At 47.2% G+C, this 6,420-nt stretch overlaps 1 long non-coding RNA gene across 2 annotated transcripts in view; it reads left to right on the top strand.

Moving 5' to 3' along the window:
* Nucleotides 1–2,287, top strand: part of LOC123087930 (uncharacterized) — a 6,754-nt gene extending 4,467 nt beyond the window's left edge. The window contains exons 5-6 of one of the 2 annotated variants that reach the window (XR_006441600.1): nt 1,533–2,069; nt 2,172–2,287. This is a non-coding gene — a long non-coding RNA (uncharacterized lncRNA). The remainder of the gene's footprint in view (nt 1–1,532; nt 2,070–2,171) is intronic. The other variant, XR_006441599.1, reaches the window with a different exon arrangement.
* Nucleotides 2,288–6,420: the final 4,133 nt, after the last annotated feature.

Raw genomic sequence — 6,420 nt, 5'->3', positions numbered from 1 at the left:
GCAATCCCATCAACTAGGGGCTGCAGTTGGGCAGCAGTTGGTCGGCCTACCGTGAGGGGGATCCCGAGGTAGGTGATCGGCAAGTTGACGATGGGGTAGCCTAGGTGCGCAAGTGCTGCTGTCGCCTCGTCCGTGTCACAGTGCAGCAACGAGGCAGAGCTCTTGGCATAGTTCACCCTTAGGCCGGAAGCGCGGCCGAAGAGCGTCAGGACCTCCCGCACGGCAATGATGTCGCTGGGCGAGCAGTGGCAGAATAGCACCACATCGTCCGCGTACAGCGACATAGTGGGAATGGAGCGCCTCGGGTGTAGCCGTGCCATGACTCCCATGTCAATAGCGCGCTTGATGAGCCTGCCCAAGATGTCAACGGCGAGCACAAATAGTTGTGGTGACACAGGGTCACCCTGCCGGAGCCCCTTGCAGTGCCAGATAGGAGGCCCTGGCTCACCGTTCATCAGTATGCGTGTGCTTGCCGAAGATAGGAGGATGGCGATCCACTCCATAAATCTATTTCCGAAGCCATATTGGCGCAGGGTTTCCATGAGGAAGGGCCAGGCTAGGGAGTCGAAGGCCCGCGCAAGGTCAAGCTTGAGCAAGACTCGCGGGGCACCCAACTGGTGGAGAAGCCGGGCCGATTGCTTGACTAGAATGAAGTTGTCGTGGAGGCTCCTGCCAGCGATGAACGCGTTTTGGCTCCGACTCACAAGGCTGTCCAGCTTCGGGGTGAGTCATAGGGACAACACTTTGGCGAAGATCTTTGCCACTAGGTGAATAAGACTTATAGGCCGGTAGTCATTCAGTGTGGTCGCGTCGGCGCGCTTCGGCAGCATGGTGATCAGCGCTTGGTTGAGTTTGCTGAAGCCGCGGCCCCTCATCTCATAGAGCTGCTGGAAGACATCCACAAAGTCTTGGCGTACCGTGGTCCAGCAGGCTTCTTGAATTATTTGAAGTAGATCATATGTAAAACTTCAAATCATTTCTGAACCCACCAGATATTGCAGCGTGAACTACTACTTCAACTTGAAAAGCGTCAATGATCTGTTTATAGTTGTTAATTGTTAGCTTATCTACTGATTGTGGCTTTATTTCCTGTTTGGTAAAACCAGGTTAGCTTTATTGTAAACTGCACCTATGCAATGGTGAGGGGTTTCAAGGTTTTTCTTGAGAAGCAAAGATGCCAAGCTTTCTTGTTTCCAGAAAAGCTTGCAACTTTATTTAGACGGTAGAGGGGCCAAGAAAATAGATGAGCAGAATGGTGGTGATGAGAGGGGCCGCATAGTGGTTGCTTGCCGAGATAACTTATTTTGTTTACTTATTTATCTTTTCTTGCTTACAATGTTATGCTCAGTTTTCCACTAGCTGAGTTGATGTTTGGTTTTCTCACATAGATGATCTTCTCCTAGGTTGGTTTGTAGGTCAAATAAATTTGATGATCGATACACCTTTTGTTCCAGCAATATTATATTGTCCTATCATTTTTGTGATGTTGGTTTTGTTGCATATTTATACTTTAATATGTATGTTTGTTGCAGCATGCCGAAGCTGGCGATGTGTCATGTCCCACGCGGCAGCCTCCCCGATCCGCCTCGACACCCACATCAAGTCCTCTCGGTCTACCTCCTCCGTCATGTAGCATGGCTTTGAGCGGCCAGGTGTCCTAGATTGACAGCAACGGCAGCATGAGGGTGTGATAAAATAATAATTAGCAGTAACATGCACTAATATGAGGTTTAGCATCAGGGGTAACTTTATGCAACCACACTTAGTAAGTAGCATTTTCTGTTGCTCTATGATTTTTATGTGGGTAATGGTGATCTCTGTACAGACTATAGATGATGTTGAAGTACATGTCACACTGAAAAAGAACATGCCAGAGATAAGGCAATGGAACCTTCATGTGGTGCATACTAGGGACAAGAAATGCTATGCTGTAAAAGGTTTTTGAGCAGAGGTACTAGCAGTTGGATGCTCCATGCCACCACTTTGGTTAATTGCTTGTAGTTGGAGGGAATACTGTTGGGTCGAGAGAGAATTATAGCAAAAGATGAAGATGTGGGCTCTTCGGTTAGGTGAGCAATAACTATGCAAGGAATATTACCGATTTTTCATATTTCGAAGCACATATATTTATTTAATTTGTGCCCATTGTCATGCACAAACTCTTTTGACAGTGCTTGCGAAAGTAAACAGTTGATCACCATCGGCGACGGTGATGAAGAGGGCAAGTGGTAACACAGATGATTCGCTAGGGACAAGCTTGAATTTGGGTTGGTTCTCCCGGTTGCAACGCACGGACACTTTTGCTAGTATATATTAACTCTTATTTCTTCTTTTATATAGCCCTACGGATCAAGCAATACTTCAATAAAGAAACGATGCCTGAAGAAAAAGTTGCGCCCGGATGAAAGGTTCACGATCATAGAAATCGCGCACGATGGCCAACCGATTAAACCCCTCCGGAGCAAGGAAGCATTTTCTGCTCAGTGCGGGGTTCTTATTAGGGACATGATCCCGATCAGCATCGAGCTATGGAATGAGCCTAAGAAGGACGAGCTTCAAGTTTTTTTTGTCAAAGATAGACAGAAAGAAGATCTTTGAAACACATTGAAGGTAAATTTCACCCTACCGGAAGAGGAGGAGCCGGAGAATCCAGTTATAGAGCCATTGATCAAGTCCTGTGCTCTCAAGAAGATGGCAGATCTATTCAGGAGGAGGAAGAATGAGTTGAAAACAACGTATGTCGACCAAGACAAGACTCCAGAATTCACCGACCAATTTGAGATTATAAGAGATCACTGGCCCACATGTGTGGCCAACAAGACATCGGAGAGGAGTAAGAAGATGTCAGCGACTAACAAGATAAATGTTGCAAAGAAGGAGCACCACCATCGCATGGGGTCAGGTGGCTACCTCAAAGCCTGGCCGTTGTGGGACAAGGCTGAGCAGGACCTGATTGCTAAAGGGGTCGAACCCGAGACATTGCACTGGACAGACCGTTGTAGGACTTGGTTCTTCGGGGCTGGTGGAACATTGGACCGTGAAATAGGTGAGTGCTGCTGGATGGACAAGCAACGTGCAACACCCATCATGAAGCTTCGGAAAGCAATCAACGAAGTGCGGGAAGGGAAGTTCGTTGCCGACAGAGAGAACGACGAGCTCACAAGGGCCCTCGAGAATCCTGAGCACCCTGGACGAACTCGAGGCACGCCAGACTCCGTTACGTCGAAGGCTGGGTTTCCCGACGCAGGCGGTTACAAATGCCAAGAGAGGAAGAGGAAAATGGAGCAGAGCGAACTGCAGGAGCTTAAGGCAAGGGTAAGAAAGCAAGAGGAACGAGATGTTGAGAACCAGCAGCTGTGAGATCCTGCCCAAGATGCTACCCCAGAAGCTACCCCGCCATCTCAGTGGAGAATCAGCGTGGCTCCCACCAAGCTCGTTCAGCAACCTGACTTGACGGGTCCTAGCTACCCCGTGGATTTTATCACGGATTCACACTAGTGCCACCTTATGACGCAACGACTTCAGCTCAAAGTCAAGGCGACTGTCGGCTTTGTGTTCCCTCCTTCACCCGGAGCAACTTTTCACTGCAGTCCGATTCCACAAGGCTATGCTGTTGTGATGGTGGACGAAATAACGGAGGGATTTGAGGAGTTCCAGCTTGACCACCCTACAGGTGATGGGGAGACTCAGCTGGGTCTTGCTATGCATACTTCGTGTCTATGGCGGAAGGAGCACATCAAGCTTCTGAACTTCACGGCTCCTGCTAGTCAGATGGGCACTCCGCCTCCTCCGCCTCCTCCTCTACCTCCTCCTCCTCCTCCGGCAAGTGATCAGGGCACTCCGCCTCCTGCTCCGGCGCGTCCGAGCAGCCTGCCTCCTCCTTCGCCGCCTCGTAAGCGACGGCGGAACACAGACGCCGTCGCTCCGGCTGCTCAGGCGTGTCACAGCAGTCCGCCTCCGGCTGCTCCGCCTCTTCAGCAACGAAAGAAGACAGCCGCAGCCGCTCCGGCTGCTCCGGCGTCTAGTAGTAGAACTCGGCAAAGGCTAACAAAACCAAGAAAAGGGAATAAAATTCCCCAGCTCGGCGAACAAGCGAAGCAATCGTGCCCCCCGCTCAATGTGTCTAGTGATATCGTCGCTAATCTTCTGGGGATGTTGCCCGATACCAATCCTAGAGATTACATGACCGACGATGATGCATTTTTTTTGAAACAATGGAGTGGACACATTAAGATTCGAGCACGGGAAGCCTCTCGTCAGACCTGGTACTTCCCTAACAATGATGATGCGAAGATTCCATGATTGGTACATGGATATCTGCAGGAAGTCTGGGAAAAATACTTTGTCGCTGAGAGTTAAAGAGGAGCACGACCTCATTGGAATTGATGTGTTGTTAGTTTCATATGAGGAGTTCTTCCATTTTTCCAATCAAAAGTCCCTCGATAAAACAATCATCACTTGCTACTGTCTATAAGTACTACTTCTCTGTAATAGCTCAACTCTTTTATTGCATGTATATATAATTATCCTCACTATATTATGCAGATTGAAGATCACCGAATTGAAGAAAAGACAAGTAGGTGATATTAGGTTCATTAACATAAATCTCATGGATGAATGGAGTGTTAAACATTCGGCCAGACAAACCGAGACCAACTTGCTCGCATAGTTACTTCGAAATCAAAACAAAGCTACAATACTCTTTCCTTACGAATACAAGTGAGTGTTACTGTCTTGTACATATTCGGTTTCCCTTATTACTCGAGGTTATAGTAATGTAATTGATGAGTTATGCATGTGTGCGCAGCTTGCACTTTATTCAGCTAGAGATTAAGCTTGAGCAGGGACTAGTAACCGTCATAGACTCCAAATGAAAAGATCCAGAGGAGTATGCGACCATGACTGAAATGCTCGAGAAGTAAGTTCAATCGATCATTATCGCACCATATCGACAACTTTGTTCATTTCCTAATATCAAGTAATTGTTTTCTTTGTCTGGCAGGGTTTGGAAAAAGTTCACCACACAAGCTCTGGAACTGCCGGCGCAACTGCGATTTGACCACCCGAAAGTAAGTACTAGCTACTAGCTAGTTCCGCGCATCTCTCATTGATTCTAGCTAGTTTCATCAATACCATTTAGCATGCTTGCTTATCAGTTTGATTGACCTCTATTTCTTGTAAAGTGGTTGTGGCAGGAACGCGGGAATGATTTGGGTGGATACTACATTTGCGAGTTCATCCACCACACCACCTGTGAGCGGGGCTACTCTAAACAACAATATGAAGTGCGTAAGCAATAATATTCACAATTTTATTTTGTTACCATCATTTGTGTTCAGTTTCATTCATATATATGTATTGCCCCCCTTATTGAAATTAGATGTGGCAGATGCGGGATGAACTCCTACCACAAGATCGCATACGAGCAATTCAAGAGGAATTGGCGGGATTCTTTCTTGACGACGTCATTGACAAACACAGAGAATACCATATGGAAGTTGAGTTCAGATGTTAGGGAGCGTAAGAGATCTTATATTGTTGTTCTACCTATCTATTGGAGAAGGAGAGGTCGATCACTTCTCTCTGTGTATATGTTCATGACGATCTTCTGTACTTAATGATTTCCTTCATTTGCTTACTAGCTAGCTAGCATGTCGAGTCCTCTCTATACGTAGCATCAACCAAACACGGAGATAAGAGAGGACACTCCTCTCTATTAGCTAGCTAGCACAATATATGAAACCCCTAAATTAAGCCTACAAAACCCCCAACCCTCCCCCCCCCTTCAGAAAAAAAACAAAAAACCCAGCCCCTGAACTGCTGACGCGTGGAAGCCTTTTGGTCCCGGTTGGTGGCACCAACCGGGACAAAAAGGCCCCCCTGCCTGGGCAAGCCGCAGCAGCCATGTGGATCCCCATCTGTCTCGGTTCCTGAAAGAACCGGGACTAAAGGTATAGGGATTTAGTCACGACCCTTTAGTCCCGGTTCAGGAACCGGGACAAATAGCCCTCAGGAACCGGCACGCATGGCCCTTTTTCTACTAGTCGATGTTGTTTTTTCCCTTACCTGATGTGTGAAGTTAGCTAGGTTGGTCCTTGGAGAATTTTGGGGCTCTTTTCCCCTTTCTATTTGCCTGACCGCGTTATGGTCGCAAATGACTTGTTCTTGTGATTCTGGTAGTGTTGTGTCATGCATGTGAATATATCCTAAATTCTAGCTATGTACTAGGTGTCCAAGAGACCTAATAATTCGTAGATATATAGGATGTGAGAGGTAAGGAAGGTTGATGCATGGGACTGAATTCAGTTATGCACGAGAGCAACTGGTGATTTCTTTACATAAACTGGTTTTTTTTGCGCACGAAAGAGAGTTTTATTCCATATGCATAGGGTTACAATCGAGAGGCACCAACTCCTCAAT

Source organism: Triticum aestivum, chromosome 4A, assembly GCF_018294505.1.
Source record: "Triticum aestivum cultivar Chinese Spring chromosome 4A, IWGSC CS RefSeq v2.1, whole genome shotgun sequence".
Taxonomy (NCBI): domain Eukaryota; kingdom Viridiplantae; phylum Streptophyta; class Magnoliopsida; order Poales; family Poaceae; genus Triticum; species Triticum aestivum.
The sequence above is the reverse complement of the archived record's forward strand: the minus strand, read 5'-3'. Positions and strand labels throughout refer to the sequence as shown.